The sequence below is a fragment of the Rhinatrema bivittatum genome, chromosome 4, assembly GCF_901001135.1.
Source record: "Rhinatrema bivittatum chromosome 4, aRhiBiv1.1, whole genome shotgun sequence".
Taxonomy (NCBI): Eukaryota; Metazoa; Chordata; class Amphibia; order Gymnophiona; family Rhinatrematidae; genus Rhinatrema; species Rhinatrema bivittatum.
The window spans coordinates 232663718-232680801 of record NC_042618.1 but is presented as its reverse complement, the minus strand read 5'-3'; the positions used below and the strand labels follow the sequence as shown (position 1 = coordinate 232680801).

General features: G+C 46.0%; 1 protein-coding gene across 4 annotated transcripts in view; it reads right to left on the bottom strand.

Moving 5' to 3' along the window:
* CACNA2D4 (calcium voltage-gated channel auxiliary subunit alpha2delta 4) overlaps positions 1-17084 on the bottom strand; it is a 558520-nt gene that overhangs the window by 241510 nt on the left and 299926 nt on the right. The gene's annotated exons all lie outside the window — the stretch shown is intronic.

The window sequence follows — 17084 nt, the reverse complement described above, 5'->3', positions numbered from 1 at the left end:
CATCATTTACTGCTATACACTAACTCTCCCATCTTACTTCTTAGACTTCTGGCACTGGCATACAGACATTTCAAAGTGTGTTTTTTCTTTGTATTAATAACCTGTTTTTCAGTTGTTAGGGATAATTTGGAAATCATTAGCTTTGGTGATTTTTTACATATAGGCATATGGGCTACGTTTTCTTTTATTGGAACCTCTCTGTTGAGATGCCCTAACTCTCCTGTTTCATTAGTATCCTTCAAGGATACATTTCTCCGAACCATGCACTGCTGAGTGACTGTCTGCTTTCCCCCTTGTTCTAGTTTAAAAGCTGCTCTATCTCCTTTTTGAAAGTTAGTGCCAGCAGCTTGGTTCCACTCTAGTTAAGGTGGCGCCCATCCTTTCAGAAAAGTCTCCCAGTTCCCCAAACGTTTCCCCAGTTCCTTACAAAACTGAATCACTCTTCAAATGGAATACCGGTAGCAATAATCAGATACACTGAATTCAAAACAGAGCCCAATGTGACTCACGTTTCACCATCATCGGCTGCATCAGGATATTCCTCAATAGTGCGTCAATTGCACTCTCCAATCTTGAATGGCAGATGATGTATTTTACATTATCCAGAATTGATGGCAGAGGAGCCCAGCAGATAATGCTTCAGTTTTGGCCTAGCAGGGTCTGGGAAACAGAGCCTGACTTACTACTCCTCTGGAGCAGAAGTAACCTGCACAAGTCGGCCGGCACTTCTCTGGGACAGCATAGAATGGTGCTGTCCCGGCCCACCGTCTGCCCCTCCCCTACCCAACCAGACCCTGCCCCCTCCAGCCTGACTCTTCGGAGAGGCCCGGCACTTGTGCGTGTACCAGGGTTTACGCGTGTGGCCGGGCCCATTTTAAAATGCACGATGCGGGCAAGGCCCAGCCACACGTGTAAACCCTGGTTTTTACACGCGCGAGCCTTTTAAAATCTGGCCATAACTGTATGAGAAATATTGCTACTGGTTTGGCTAACCATTAGCAGTGGTGTAATGAAAAGCTGAGAAATGTCATCTGTTGGTTTTTACCCGAATGGTAGTGGCCCTTGAATTTGAATCTATGAAAAGAAATGGTTCTTGGAGTATCTCAGAGTCTTGCCTGGTTAACATGCTATAGCACAAAGTTTAATTGAATAACGTGAACTTGCTGTTCCCCAATCTTGGAATCATACAGGGGACTTTCCTATAGCGTAATTCTGAAAACTTTACACTCACTAGAAAAATGCTGGCAGCCATATTGGTCCCAGAGATAACTGGAATCTTAGAAAACTGACACCTTTCTGAGACTTACAAAATAAGATTTAGCACATGAGCTTATGAGACCAGGTAGTTCCCATCTTGCATCTGAAGGTGTGACCAGTTAAGAACATGCCATACTGAGTCAGACCAAGGGTCCATCAAGCCCAGCATCCTGTCTCCAACAGTGGCCAATCCAGGCCACAAGAACCTGGCAAGTTCCCAAAAACTAAGTCTATCCCATGTTACTGTTGTTAGTAATAGCAGTGGCTATTTTCTAAGTCAGCTTAATTAATAGCAGGTAATGGACTTCTCCTCCAAGAACTTATCCAATCCTTTTTTAAACCCAAATACAGTAACTGGTTTTGAAAGCTCATATATTATGTCATCTTTTTTTGCTGGTGCCAGAAAAGTATCACAGCCCACAAAGATTCCAGCTCTCTTGAATAAATGCTGCCAGTCATGCTGGATAGGACGGGTCTTGAAACATAGAAACACTATTACTAGTTATATAAAGTAGGATCTAATTAAATTATATGGTCTGTGATGTGATACAGTCAAGATGAAATCGGAAAGGAAATGTCACAACACCATCAACTTACAGGTTTCACCTTCGGTTTCATTTGTGGGTTGATCTTATCACATCAACGGACAAATAAACAGCCAAAGGGAGTTGCCGAAAACTCATACATCATTATCAATGGGAGATATCACCAATTCATGGACCAATGAGATTCAATGTGTATGATGTAAGTTAAGGCTTTTGACAAAGCCATAGCAAAGAGACTAAATTAATTCTTTGCTTCAGTATTCACTGAGGAAGATGTAAGAGATAAAGGGGATGGAACAGTTCCCCTATGAAGAAAGGCTAAGAAAGTTAAGGCTCTTCAACTTGGAGAAGAGACGGCTGAAGGGAGATATGACAAACATTTATAAAATAATGAGTGGAATGGAACGACTAAACGTTAATCAGTTGTTTACTCTTTCGAAAAGTACAAAAACCAGGAGACACAATGAAGTTACTAGGTAATACATTTTTTTTACTCAATGCATAATTAAGCTCATTGTCACAGGATGTGGGTAAAAGCTATTAGTCTTGCTGTGTTTAAAAATGTTTGGACAAGTTCCTGGAGGAAAAGTCCATTAACCATTATTAAGGTAGAATTTCAGAAATCCACTGCTTATTCTTGGGATAAGCAGCACGGAAGTTATCTACCCCTTGGGATCCTGCCAGGACTTGTGACCTGGCTTGGCCACTGTTGGGAACAGAAAAGAATACTGGGCTTGATGGATCCTTGGTCTGACCCAGTACGGCAAGCGTTATGCTCTTATAACAGAGCTCTTTCAAGGGGTGGGAGCACTGCTTAAAAAATGCAAAACTGATAACATTTTTAATTGACACAGAATGCCTACTACAATTTCCCTCTATGTACTTATCAAATACTGAACAGTGCAAGAAGAGTGTGAAGCTTTCTTTTACAAGGAAGAGCTTCTAAGAGAACGGAGCTCATTGCTTCCCTGCAAGATTATACACCGAAACCCTTTCATCACCTCCTTCCTGGCGGCTCTAGGTTTCTCAGCAAGCTTTGAAAAAAGTAGGCAGTGGGATGGAATTCTATGTGGTGTGCGCGCGTGAGGGTGTGTTAATTTATTTCTGCGAGCTGTGTGTCTGGAGCAGTCGACGTTATCTCTGGTTGCCTGATGTAGGTCACTCCTTTTCTAATGAAAGAGGGTACTCTGGGGACTCACAAGACAGGATCCTCAGCAAGTGAATTTCCTTTACCTGAAGGTACACTGAGCTGGAGGACTCATTAGAATGCTCGCCTCTTCTTGCAAACTCGATATGGCTTGAAGGACCTTCATTCGAAACACCCCCCCCCCCCCCCGTTCCTTTATTTATTTAACTCTTTAGGCATGAAATAGGTCAATTGTTTCACCCATTAGAAGGGTATTAGCAGACAGAGAGAGAGGCAATTGTTCTCAGATACCCACACTCAGTTCCCAGTACTGGGAAAGGATTCAGGAACACAAATAGTGGGTTCTGATGCACCCCCGGTTCCTGATGTTGAGATGAAGAGGCTATTACCCTTTTTTGGGTGTGTTTTTCAGATGGATCAGAGGTTGGCCCAAGTATGGGAACAATATGGTGGACTTCAAGAATGCTTGAGCCAAAGAACTCACATCCAAGCATGTCTGTGAGATTCGGATGTGTACCGATGAATTGGCAACAATAAAAGGTTACTAAAAAAGATCACATTTTTGGGTTATCTGCAGGCATGCTGTGGACACTCTGAACATGGCTCTGTGGAAAGCAATGGCGCTGTCCCTGGGTACTCAGATAACTGAACAAGTAATTCAGCACATGTGTATTTTCAGAAACATCTGTGAAAAATTTGTGAGCACATGACAATCATGTTTGGAAATGCATAACTGTATTTAGCATGTACATATGTAAATTCATCTGCATGTATATGTGCTCATCTATGTGTATCAGTTTTTGTATGTACTGCAGTACACTGTAGAAGGAAAGTGTGTGTGTTTGCATCACAGCTGCTATAAAACTTGAGTTACTGCTCTGTTTAAGTGACAGCTTTAGAGGCAATGTGTTTGCTGTATGTGTTGTATTTTCAGGACAGCCGGCTGACCAGAGTGCTATATTAGCACTTCACACCTGCACATTTCTGCTCTCAAGACTAGGACAGACAGAGCGGAAGATGTGTCTGGGAATACAGATGGGTGTTAAGAAAATAAGCAGGCCAAACCACAACCATGGGAAACGAGACACCAATAAAACAAAGACCACTCTGGTATGAGAAAAAAATGGAAAGAGGCAGCAATTGCAAGATCAGGTGTGGTTCTAAAATGAGGCAAAGTGAGACAGTAGCTTCAGTCAGCAAAATTTTGGGAGCGACAGTAAGTGTCCGTCCCCCCCCCTCAAAATAAAAACCCCTGTGGTGGTAGCCAACTCCCTTTGGCTTTTAAATTCTGACGCCAGCGGGGTTCCTACACTCTGCTGCTAGGACAATTTGTGGTGCCGTAGGATGATGGGCTAGCAGGGATCCCACTCCCTGCCAGCAGTAGGAGACAGTGGCACGGAATGACAGGCTGCGGGGCTCCTACTCCCCACCAGCAGCAGGAAGGACCTGTGGTGGCACGGAACAATGATGCACTCCTTGCAATCAAAAGAAAGATCCTGTGGCAGAAGAAGAGGCCCTGCAGGGCGCCTCTGGGATTTCCCTTTCAGCTGGCGGCCAATGGAGAGGGAGAGATCCAGAGTGTGTGTGGGTGTAGACTGTGTGTATGTGAGACTAAGAGGCTGCCTGTGTGCGTGTGTGCGAGTGCCTTTGTGTGAGACAGAGCCTGTGTGTGTGAGTGCCTGTGTGTATATATGTTTGTGTGTGAGTGAGCCTGCCTGTCTGTGTGGGAGAGAGAGATGTTAAAGTTTGTGTACCCTCCTCCAATCTAAGACAATGTCAGGGTGACTAGAAATCTAAAGTTCCCAGGTATGAAGAGCGGGGGATTATTTTATCCTTATTAGTTTTAAATATTGGATGTGATGTGTCTGCTGTTCTGAAATATTTTATTGGTGTTTGGTAATTTTTTAAACATTTTTATATGTGTTTTAATTATTGGATGTTATTCTATTCATCAGCTGGTATGTTTGATGTTTATATTTCTTGATCGTATTTGATTTTTACACTGCATACAGAGTCTGGCTTCTTGTGGTTTCCAGTTTAGTTTTTGCCTGAGCTCGGAGCTGTTTTGTAGGGGTGGAAGAACACCACCTTGTCTTCAGGGGGCCACACCTGGCTGGCCCTGTAATTATGGAAGAGAGCCATGGACCTATCCCTTAGGAGAAGCAGGAAGAGGAAGTCTGCAGGACCCTGGACAGCGGCCTTGCAGATGCTGAAGCAGGGAGGAGCCGGAGCTGGGCCATGCAGGCCCTGACGTGGGAGGCGAATCAAGGCGGTGTCCCTGCCACTGCGGAGCAGGCCTCCAGGCCTGTCAAGGGGCGTCGTCGGTGGTGGCCTGAGCCGCAAAGAGGATGCCGGCGGCCTCCTGCCGCAATGGAGCACAGAAGGCGGGGCTCTTGCCACTGAAGAGCAGGCCACAGGCCTGCAGGAGGATGGCGGCCTCTGGGCCACGGGGAGCAGCGTCGGGGGAGCAGACAGAGATAAGAAGCCTCCCATGGCTCCGGCCATGGGAGGAATCGCAACAGCACCCCCCACTCAAAGGGGGTCCTCTCCCTCCTTCGGGAGATCCAAGATCAGGCAACTGGAGTAAGGATGGTGCAGGCGCCTCCTGCTGGTCGTGGAATGGAAACATGGAAGGAAAAAACAAGGAACGAGGAACAAGGACCAAGGGACACAAGAATAACAAGGAAACACGGGAACAAGGAAACAAGAGAACAAGACACAGCGGAGCACAAAAAACAAACAGAACAGCAGAGCAAAAGAAACAAGACAGCATTGCAAGAAACAAGACAGCGGAGCAAAGAACAGAACAGTGAAGAGCAAGAAAGAACAGCAGAACAAGAAAGAACAAACAAATGGCACACACAACAAATGGAACAAGGAACAACACAAGGAACAAAGGAACAATACAAACAATATAAGGAACAAAGGAACAAGAGAACAAAAAGGAACACCAGGGAAGGAATCCAGGGTGGTAACAGCTGGTGCCAGTAAATCAGGTAGGGTGCAGGCACCTCCTACAGGTCGTGGGACCCCAAACTGGGAATGCTGTGGAAGAAGGTCTGGATGCAGGCGCCTCCTTGCAGATGGTATTATCCAGATGTCTGGTGCCTCCAGCAGGTCATAGGAAGTCCCAAAAATAAATTCTGGGTTCAGAATCAGTCCAGGAACAAACCCAGGACAAGGGCAGTCCCACCGGGCATATGGCCTTGGCAACTCTGTTGCATTCCAGTGGGAGGGAGCACCAGGGGGCACTCCCCAATGCAGGACAAGATGAGTGTGCCCTTGCGGAGAGACATCCTTCGTCTGGGAGTGGAGACAGCCAGGAGACAGTGTCCAAGAGGAAACGAATAGTCAGGCAAGCAGAGGTCAGACGTGGTCAGTGAACAAGCCGAGGTCAGTACCGTGAGATCAGTCCAGGGGTTCTACCAGGAGATGTGGTCAATGGAGAAGCAATGGTCAGTACCATGAGGTCAGTCCGAAGGGTACTACCAGGAGATGTGGTCAACAGAGAAGCAATGGTCAGTACCGTGAGATCAGTCCGGGGGTACTACCAAGAGACATGGTCAATGGAGAACAATGGTCAGTACCGTGAGATCAGTCTGGATGGTACTACCAGGGTAGGACATGAGGAGGAACTTCGACCCCGTGTGATGGAGGAATCCTACCAGGACCCTACACACCCTAGCGGGGGTGGTCGCGGACCACAGGACCGCAGCGCGCCCTACTCAACCCAGCCGGGCTGGTCGCGGACCACACTGGGATGGGGCAGCGGAGCCACAGGGAACCTCTGGACGAAGAACTTCAGGACATGAAGACATCAGGACATGGAGACACTGGAACGAAGACAAGGACTTGGAACTTGAACATCAAGTAGACAGAGGCAAGTGCAAGGAGCTCCTGAGACCCAGACACAGTTCAAGAAGGAAGCTCGGAGACGGGACTTTGAGCCAGGAATCCAGAGACCAAGCTCTGGCTGGAGCACTGAGGCGGGACTCAGTGGAGGAAGGTTAAAAGCCGGGATCAACAGAAGACTTGGGCAGCCAAGGAACGGAGATTTCAGGAACATATGGAAGATGAGACGTGGAGTCCATGAAGCAGAGGTGTCCTAGGGAGGACTAGACCCTGATGTCTAGCTCCTTGCCAAAGCAAAGATGAAGTGAGCTCGGAGCCCTTTTGTAGGGTTGGAAGACCAACGCCCAGGGAGGAGTCTCCAGGGGGCCACACCTGGCTGGCTCTATAAGTATGGAAGAGAGCCGTGGGCCTGCCCCTTAGGAGGAGCAGGAAGAGGAAGTCTGCAGGATCCTGGACAGTGGCCCTGCAGATGCTGAAGCAGGGAGGAGCCGGAGCTGGGCTGTGCAGGCCCCAATATGGGAGGCGGAGCAAGGCGGCGTCCTTGCCGCTGCGGAGCAGGCCTCCAGGCCTGTTGAGGGGCGGCATGGGCGGCAGCCCGAGCCACGAAGAGGACGCCAGCGGCCTCCTGCCGCAACAGATCACGGCAGGTGGCTCTCGCTGCAGAAGAGCAGGCCACAGGCCTGCGGGAGGATGGCGGCCTCTAGGCCACAGGGAGCAGCGTCGGGGGAGCAGGCAGAGGTAAGAGGCCTCCCGTGGCTCTGGCCACGGAAGGATTCACAACAGTCTGCATGTTTCTATTCATATTTTATGGTCTCTTTATTCTGTATTTGGTGAGAGTGTGTCTGTGTTCTGCATATGTGACTGAGGTCAGGTATTCTGCTAGCAAAGAGTTTCTGTGTAGGGATTTACAACAGTCTGGCTTGTTCTAGTTTCCTAACAGGAGGTGTATTGACGTTTTAGGGCCTGGTGTAATATTTACAGTGTTGCTTTTTCATAGGTAGGATTGTTGCTGTTTGAGTGTTGGCCAGGGGTGAAGGGGCCTGTTGGGGCTTCAGGCATGCACCGGTGGGTCAGTCAGCCCAATCTCGTGGTCGGTGTTAATTGCAGGGCACCATGCCTGCGACCAAAACTAGGCCCCCAGCAGTTAAACAACGGAAGCCACCCCTCAGGCTCTCTGCTCCTTTTGCTTGCTTGTTTTCCCGCAGTGGAAATATAACTCACATTCATGACATCCCTCCTTTCAGTGGTAGCCATTCTTCTCACGTGCACTCCCTTCAGTGGCAGCAGTTCATCATGTCCAAAGACTTCAGTGGCAGCGGAAAACACTTGGACCGCCTTCATTCACCAGCTTTGTTCTTCTGGTTGGAGGCAGTCATCAGATCTCCCACCACTGCTACGAGGCTTCCTATTGTTTTCTTTGAAACATAAAAACATAGAAATGATGGCAGAAGAAGACCAAACGGCCCATCTGCCTCCAGCTCCCCTCATTCTCCGGCTGCGACAAAAATAATAATTTAAAAAACCCAGGCTCTGGGCCTTGCAGCCTGCTCCTTCCCTGAAGTTAAGGAACATCTCCTCCTAGAGCATAAACAGGCCTCCCACTCACACCCTATTCCAGAGGCGTTGCTAGCACCGGGCACACGGGGCCCATGCCCAGAGTCTCAGCAGGTGGGCCGTGATGGGATTTATGGGGAGTCTGCTGTGTCAGGTACAGGCCACGTGGCAGAAGAGAGAAGGTTGCTGAGAGGGCCTGAGCCATGCATGAGCCATCCATGGGCTCAGGCCACATGGATGAAAAAATTGAACACGTTGGGCTCGGGCCGTATGACTGCAAAGAGAAGTTTACTGCATCGGGCCTGGGGCACATTGCCAGAGAGAAGGCTGCTGGTTCCAGTACACAGTGGAAAAGAGGGAGCTGTGTGTTGGCTGGGCAAAAAGAGTTAGCTGCTGCTGCTGCCTGCACCTTGCATATTCCAGGGAGAGCGAGAGAAGGAGAAAGTGTGAGAGCTTGTATGTGAGTGTGAGCAATATCATGTGTGAAAATTTGTTTGTGTGTCGGTAGTAACATATGCAAGAGCTTGTGTGTGTATGTGAGAATTAGCATGTGTGAGAGCTTGTGTGTGTGAGCAAACAGCATGTGTGAAAGCTTGTGTGTGAACAATAGCATGAGTGAGCAATATCATGAGAGCTTGTTTTTGTGAACAATAACAGGTTAGAGAACTTGTGTGTGTGGGCAGTAGTGTGTGCGTGTATGTGAGCAATAGTATGTGTCAGAGCGTGTGTGTGAGAGAGTGTGGTGCTGTATGGGCCCAAGATGGAAGCTTCTGCTTCCTGCATGTTCCAGGTAGAGAGAGAGATCTTGTGTATGCATGAGAGAGAGAATGTGAGAACATATGGGAGAGAGAGCATGTGAGAGAACTCATGTGTGAGCATGTCTGTGTGTGATAGAGCACATATGTATATGAGAGAGCCATGCAGGCTCAAGGAGGAGGTTACTGCCTGCACATTTATGGGGAGAGAGAGCGAGCACGTTTGTGTGTGTATGTATGTGTGTGAGAGAGAGAGCGTGTGTGTAACATATGGGAGAGAGAAAGCATTTTAGAAATTGTGTGAGTTTGTATGTGTGAGAGCATGTCTGTGAGAGAGCAAGTGAGCATGTGTATGTGAGAGAGACACTGCAGGGCCATGGAGGAGGTTGCTGCTTCCTCTATGTTCTGTGAAGAGGAAGAGAGAGAGAGCATCTGTTTTTACATGTATGTATGTGTGTTTGAGAGCAAGCATATGAGAACATATAGGAGCAAACATGTTTTTGTGTGTGTGAGAGAGAATGTGTGTGAGCATGTGTTGAGTGGATGAGTGTGTAGATGGTATTGGAGAGAATGTGTATGTGAGTGAGCGGAATGTTTGCGTCCCCCCCCCCCCCCCCCAACAAATCTGCAACAGTCTCAGGATTATTGGAAAACAAAAGTTCCCAGGTATGGAGAGCAGAGGATTTTTAAAAATCCTTATTTGTTTTAATTATTATGTGTTATTTGATGCGTTTGCTATTTTAAAATATTTTATTGGTGTCTGGGAAATTTTAAAATTATTTAATGAGTTTTTAATTATTGGATATTTTATTCATCTGCTGCTTTGAATTATTTTGCTATCATGATGTTTTGTATTTCTTGATTTTATAGTTTAATGTTTTAAGTGGAATGGTGATGTTTCTTTTTTCAATTGTTGCACTGCATATAGAATGTGGATAAAGGTGAACCGGTAGATGTAGTGTATTTGGATTTCCAGAAGGCATTTGACAAAGTCCCTCATGAGAGGCTTCTAAGAAAACTAAAAAGTCATGGGAAGGGAGTCAATGTCCTTTCGTGGATTACAAACTGGTTAAAAGACAGGAAACAGAGTAGGATTAAATGGTCAATTTTCCCAGGGGAAAAGGGTAAACAGTGGAGTGCCTCAGGGATCTGTACTTGGACCAGTGCTTTTCAATATATATTTATAAATGATCTGGAAAGGAATACGAGTGAGGTTATCAAATGTGTGGATGATACAAAATTACTCAGAGTAGTTAAATCTCAAGCAGATTATGATACATTACAGGAGGACCTTGTGAGACTGGAAGATTGGGCATCCAAATGGCAAATGAAATTTAATGTGGACAAGTGCAAGGTGTTGCATATAGGGAAAAATAACCCTTGCTGTAGTTACACGATGTTAGGTTCCATATTAGGAGCTACCACCCAGGAAAAAGATCTAGGCATCATAGTGGATAATACATTGAAATCATCTGTTCAGTGTGCTGCAGCAGTCAAAAAAGCAAACGGAATGATAGGAATTATTAGGAAAGAAATGGTTAACAAAACAGAAAATGTCATAATGCCTCTATATCGCTGCATGGTGAGACCACACCTTGAATACTGTGTACAATTCTGGTCGCCGCATCTCAAGAAAGATACAATTGCGATGGAGAAGGTACAGAGAAGGGCAACCAAAATGATAAAGGGGATGGAACTCCCCTATGAGGAAAGGCTGAAGAGGTTAGGGCTGTTCAGCTTGGAGAAGAGACAGCTGAGGGGGGATATGATAGAGGACTTTAAAATCATGAGAGGTCTTGAACGAGTAGATGTGAATCGGTTATTTACGCTTTCAGATAATAGAAGGACTAGGGGGGTACTCCATGAAGTTAGCAAGTAGCACATTTAAGACTAATGGGAAAAAATTATTTTTCACTCAACGCACAATTAAGCTTTGGAATTTGTTGCCAGAGGATGTGGTTAATGCAGTTAGTGTAGCTGGGTTCAAAAAGGGTTTGGATATGTTCTTGGAGGAGAAGTCCATTAACTGCTATTAATCAAGTTTACTTAGGGAATAGCCTCTGCTAATACTGACATCAGTAGCATGGGATCTTCTTGGTGGTTGGGTTCTTGCCAGGTTCTTGTGGCCTGGTTTGGCCTCTGTTGGAAACAGGATGCTGGGCTTGATGGACCCTTGGTCTGACCCAGCATGGCAATTTCTTATGTTCTTATGTTTCCAGTTCAGTTTTTTGTCTGTACATTTGTTTATACTTTATGGCCTCACTATTATGTGTTTGGTGAGGGTTTGTCTGTGGTCTGCATGTGACAAAGGTTAAGTATTTTACTAGAATGTAGTTTCTATGTAGGGATCTATAGCGGTTTGTCATGTTATATTTTCATAATAGGAGGATTATTGGAATTTTAGGACCTAATGGGTGAAATATTTGTAGTGTTGCCTTTTCACCCTAATGGGTGAAATATTTGTAATGTTGCCTTTTCATAAGTTTGAGTGCTGGCAGTTAGCACTGTTTTGGTATTAGAGGCTTACTATATTGTAATTGTAATTCAGATTTTTCAGAAGATTCATTGTCAATTTGTTTTCAGGATCAAATTAAAGACAGCACAATTTTTAAATGTCTATAATATTGTAACCCAAAGGCCGTACTGTAAGTGGCTATCTGATGTGCTATGCTGTGTCTGGGTTCCTCAACCAGTTTTTAGGAGCACCTTACGAAGAGGTCAGTGAAGAGTGTGGATGATTGATGCACTCATAATATTTTGATAATATTGGGAAAACTGAGCAATGTACCCATAGCACACATGCATGCAGATTGTGCTCCATCATTTTCATTTTTCATGTTGAATCATGAGCGCCTCACTCATCATCGGTGGCCCTGTTGGTTCTGTTGATCCATAGTTAGATTCTTCATTGCCACTGTCCTGGGAATGCTAGAAGGAACAGAGGGACGAGACAGAGGAAGCTGGTTCAGGGGCAATGGTGGCACATTTATTCAGAGTGGAGAATCAGGTGGTCAGGTTCCTCCCTCCCCCTAGCCCTCAAGTATTCAGTTCTGGTCTGTGGAAAAGTGGACAACTCTGGGGGGAGGCGGGAGGAAAAGAAATAACTATGGGCCTGTGTCCCAGATCTTTGAAGTACCTAGCAACGCCACTGCCCTGTTTTCCTGGGGTCATGCTTGGATCTCTCCCTAACCACCAAAGTAAACCTTTTTTTCAGTTATTTGCATCAGTGAGTATGTGCGAGTGTCAGCATGTGTGTGCGTAACGCTGTGTGAGAGTCTGAACGTGTGTATGTATGCATAAGAATGTGTGCCTGAGAGTGACTCAGTATGACCATGTGTATATCAGTGAACATGTATGAGAGTCACTGTAGAGTGTGTGTCAGCATGTCTGTATGTGAACGTGTGTATGTACATGAGTCAGCATGTATGAATCAGTGAGCCAACATCTTCTTGTGGGAACTCCAAGCCTTCAGCTAACGTGCACACTGCTGCGGACAGGGAGGTGAGGAGAGGTGACCCACATAGACTGCAAGAGATGGTGAACCTTGATTATCCCTACAGGTAGGCACTCCGTGTATTTACCTGACACGCTAGGCCATTAATCTGGTCCTGAGTGAGCATGTGTATGAGAGCGTCAGAGTGTGATGAGAATGAACGTGTATGTTAGAGAGTGTGTGAGTATATGAGAGAGAGAGAGAGAGAGGATAAAGAATGTGCACACCTTCCATTCCTGACTAATCCAGGACAATCTGAGTGATTGTAATCTAAAGTTCCCAGGTATGGAGAGCAGGGGATTTTTTTTAATCCTTATTAGTTTTAATTATTGGGTATTACTTGATATGTCTGCTGTTTTGAAATATGTTACTGGTGTTTGACAAATTTTTAAACATTTTGATGAGTTTTAATTATTGGTTCTTTTCATCAACTGTTTTGAAATATTGTTTTTATTAGTAAGGTTTTACTATTATGTTTTACATTTCTTGATTTTATTGTTTGATGTTTTATGAAGAATGGTGACGTTTCTGTTTATCCATTGTTGCATGCATACAGAGTCTGGCTTCTTGCAATTTCCAGTTCAGTTTTTGTCTACACAATTCTATTTATACTTTATGGTGTCTTTATTCTGTATTTGATGAGTGTCTCTGTGTTTAAAAGGGTGACTGAGGCACAGTATTCTGCTAGTATGTAGTTTCTGTGTAGGGCTCTATATCAGCTTGGTTTGTTTTGCTATCCTAATAGGAGGTGTATTAGAATTTTAGGGCATGGCGTAATATTGTAGTGTTGCTTTTTCATAGGTAGTGTTGTTGCTGAATGCTGGCAGTTAGTGCTGTTTTAGGATGGGAAGTTTACTATACTGTAATTCAGTTTACTCATGGCTTTCTCAGGGTCAAGAGTTACAATAGCCTAATACCACATGGCAGTCATCTTCACTACTTTTCAAGCAGGGACCACTTTGGAAAAAAACCTTCATTATTAGAGCCAGAACAGTCAGTGGACAGAGGTTGGCATCTCTGGGCAAGGGGGTCCACCACCAACGATGTGGCCAATCCAGCTGCTCAGCCACAGTTGGAGCAACTCATGTAACTAAAACAGTCTGCTCAAGTACATTCTCTCATTGCCTATGTTTCTCTCTCTTTCTATCTCTTCCTCAGCCTATCCTCCTCCCAAATCGCTCGCCAGCTCTTCTACCTCTATACACACACTCTTCACTCAATGCACATTCTCCCCCAAGCCCATTCCAGCTAATCCCAACCCCCACCCACTTCTCCCATCAGTTAGCCTCCATCTTCCTATCCTAACCCCCTCCAAGCCAGTTCCTTCACCCCAGTTTGTTAATTCCCTGCTCTGGAGACTTGCTAGCTGCCTCTGAAACAATTGTTCTGCTTTCTTTTGGCGTCGCATAGCTCTTTGTAAATTTAAACTGAGTGATGCCTGAGCTCCTGTGCTATTCTCCCAGTCTTTCGACAATATTAACACGATAACTCGGACATTGTGCAGCTCAAGCTCACTGAGAGCCACACAGTGCTGGAAGAAAACAGAACTGCTGTACTAGAGGCAGCTCAAGCAACAAGCCTCCAGAGAAGGGATGTATGCGTGTCTGTGTCTGTGTGTGTGTGTGTGTGTGTTGGGGGGGGGGGGGGGGGTTGAGAGTGGGAGCTGCGCTTAGTGAGAGCTGCCATGGGCTCCTGGGCCTTAAAATGAAAAACTCTGCCTTATGGCTTCCAAGTGTCTTTTTTGCAGGGTTTTCTGGTTGGCACCATGGCAGCGCATGTAATTTTCATGCTGTTCTGATATTTTTACCTCAGAAGGCTGTTCTTTGAATCTCCTTTTACATGTAAAAAGTCAATAATACATAATAATGTTTTAATTGTGTGTGGGGAGGATGGAGCAAGGTTGGGGGTGGAGGAGATTCAAGGCTGTAAGATTCACTTACAGCACCTAATATCCTTGCACTGGGCTTGGCTGCACTGGTTCCACATGGGGCAAGCAGTATTCTGGAACTGTGGTGCTTTGGATCATTGGCTCTCCCCAGTCTCAGCTTCAGCAGTGACGCGTGCAGTCTTGGCCAGGGTTTAATTTTCTTTTTTAAGCCCAGAGGATGCCAGCAGCATGGATTACTTTTGGTCCTCCTTACCCTGCAGTAGGTAGGCAGAACAGAGCTTGGAGAACCATAAAAGCAGCAGCCTCTATAGCACACAGTCAACGGGAAGATGTTGGAGTTGGGGGGGGGGCGCGAGTGGGGCTGGAGAAGTGAAGGCAAGCTACAGTGACAGAAAGGGAGGGGGATGATCCAGGAAGAAGCACCTGAACAGTGTTAGTGAGGCTTCTATATCAGGCGGCTGAACTAAGTTCTGAGAGAGGCAGCTGGCTATGGAACCGGTGAGTCTCCGGGAGAGTAGGGGTGCTGAGAGAGTGTGGAAAAGAGAAAGGGAGGGGGCTGCTGTAGGCTGAGCAAGCAAGAATTTTACATAACGATGTGGTGGCCACTCACTGAGTGAGCACATGAACAATGGTACCACAGCAGAATGTGTGTGTATGTAGGAGCCACTAGCTGGCAGTGTGGTTGCCTCATTGCTTGGCAACTGGTTCAAGAGCTGATTGACTGGCAAGATACTTTAACACCAGGCCAGGAATATATATATGAGATTTAGCTAAACCTGAGTGGGGGGAGCAGCAACAAATTGAATAGATGGAATGAGGCATGCAGCTCTGTTTGCTCACGACTAGTCTAGTGTGTGCTTTATTTATTTATTTAGGAAAAATGTGAAATTTATGTTGGAAGATATTTTGGCTCAATTTTGCTAGGCTCCAGGTCAAAGGATGTGCCTGACAAAGGTCGGCTTGGCATGCTTTGGGGAGCTGCTGCTGCTCAATGCTGCACAGAAAGTACACAAGAGAGTCAGACAGGTACTGTGTAGGCTGGTTTTGAAAAATTCCCCTGGGCTATTTTTCTACAATCCACACCCTGGTGCTGGTAGCTATGATATAGAATGTTTACTATACTGTAACTGTAGTTCAGTTTATTCATGACTTTCTGTGGGCCAAATCCATACCCAGTGCACTTTACGATAAGCCTAATACCATAGGGGAGCCAAGTGTCTTTTTTGCAGTGCATGTAAATATAACATATATGTTGTTGTAAATGATTATCATTGGCATGCAGACCAGTTCAAGGAACTCCCCAGACAGGAGCAGCCCAGGGCAAGGTCTTCCGCCTGACCAATCACCTCCCCTTTGGGTTGAGGCTGCAGGTTCTAGTAGCCAGCAGGTCTTCTCTAGCAAGGTACTGAAGCAGATTCAGACAGAGCCAAGGTAGGCCAAAGTCAGGGCAGGCAGTGTTCAGGCAGAGACAAAGGCAGGCTGTGGTCAGGGCAGGCAGAGACAGAGCAGGCACGTTCAACAATGACGAGTGGAGGACAAGATGCAGCAGGGTAAGCCAGAACCAGGACAGGTAAGGGGTCAGTGGCTGAACAAGGCAGGAAACAGGCCAGACCAGGAAACAGGAATTAGAACAAGACAGGGACAGAGTACAAGGCAAGGCAAAACTGGAACAGGATACAAGGCAAAAAAGGGACAGACAAGAAAGACAGAACCAGACGAACAAGAACAGGTAAGAGGGCCACTCAAAGGCCCCTCAAGAGCTAGTGAAACAGACAGGAGGGCTACTGGAAGGCCCACAGGAGACTAGAGAACTAGGGACATGAGGACCACTGGAAGGCCCACAGGACAGTGGGGAACTAGGGACAGGAGCACCACTAAAAGATCCAAAGGGGACAGGGAATAAGGGGACAGGAGGACCATTAGAAGGCCTGCAGGAGACAGGGAAAAAGGGACAGGAAGTCCACTGGAAGGCCTACTGCAATCAAGGTGCACCTGCTCTACTCAGCCACCCCAAGCTCTGTGGCGCTCACATAGTACGGTGACAATACAGGTTTCAAGCTGGCTGAACCATGAACGTACCCCTTCCAGTTTTACTCAACACATTCTGTGCAGTTTGCAGGCTCCACGTGCACTGGCACACGGTAGCTAGTCATAAGCACTGGGGCCCAAAGCATGTGGGCAATTCTCTAAATGTTGGGACAAACTGATTTCACCGTGTTTGTGGGTTTTGGCTCGCTTTCAGCTTAGGGGAAATACAGTTCGATGCTGTAGTTAAATTACACTGCTGCACTTTATTTTTCAGTGCTGCTAAGTTTTTACACATACTGAAAAAGAGGGGACTGATTGTTATAATGAAGGTACCAAAGAATATTGATTATGTTAATTTCTTATGCTGTCCTTCAGTATATCAGAGAAGGAAACATTTTTCTAAACCACACAATCTGCATCTGACACATTGCGTTTTACTGTTTTGGACTTTTTGGGTTGATGAAAACAAAATACTTAGGTTCACTCGGTTAGACCAAATATATGTATGTAAATATTTTCTGGAAACTGAACACCTCAGGGGGAAGCCATGGACTGAAGTAGAGCG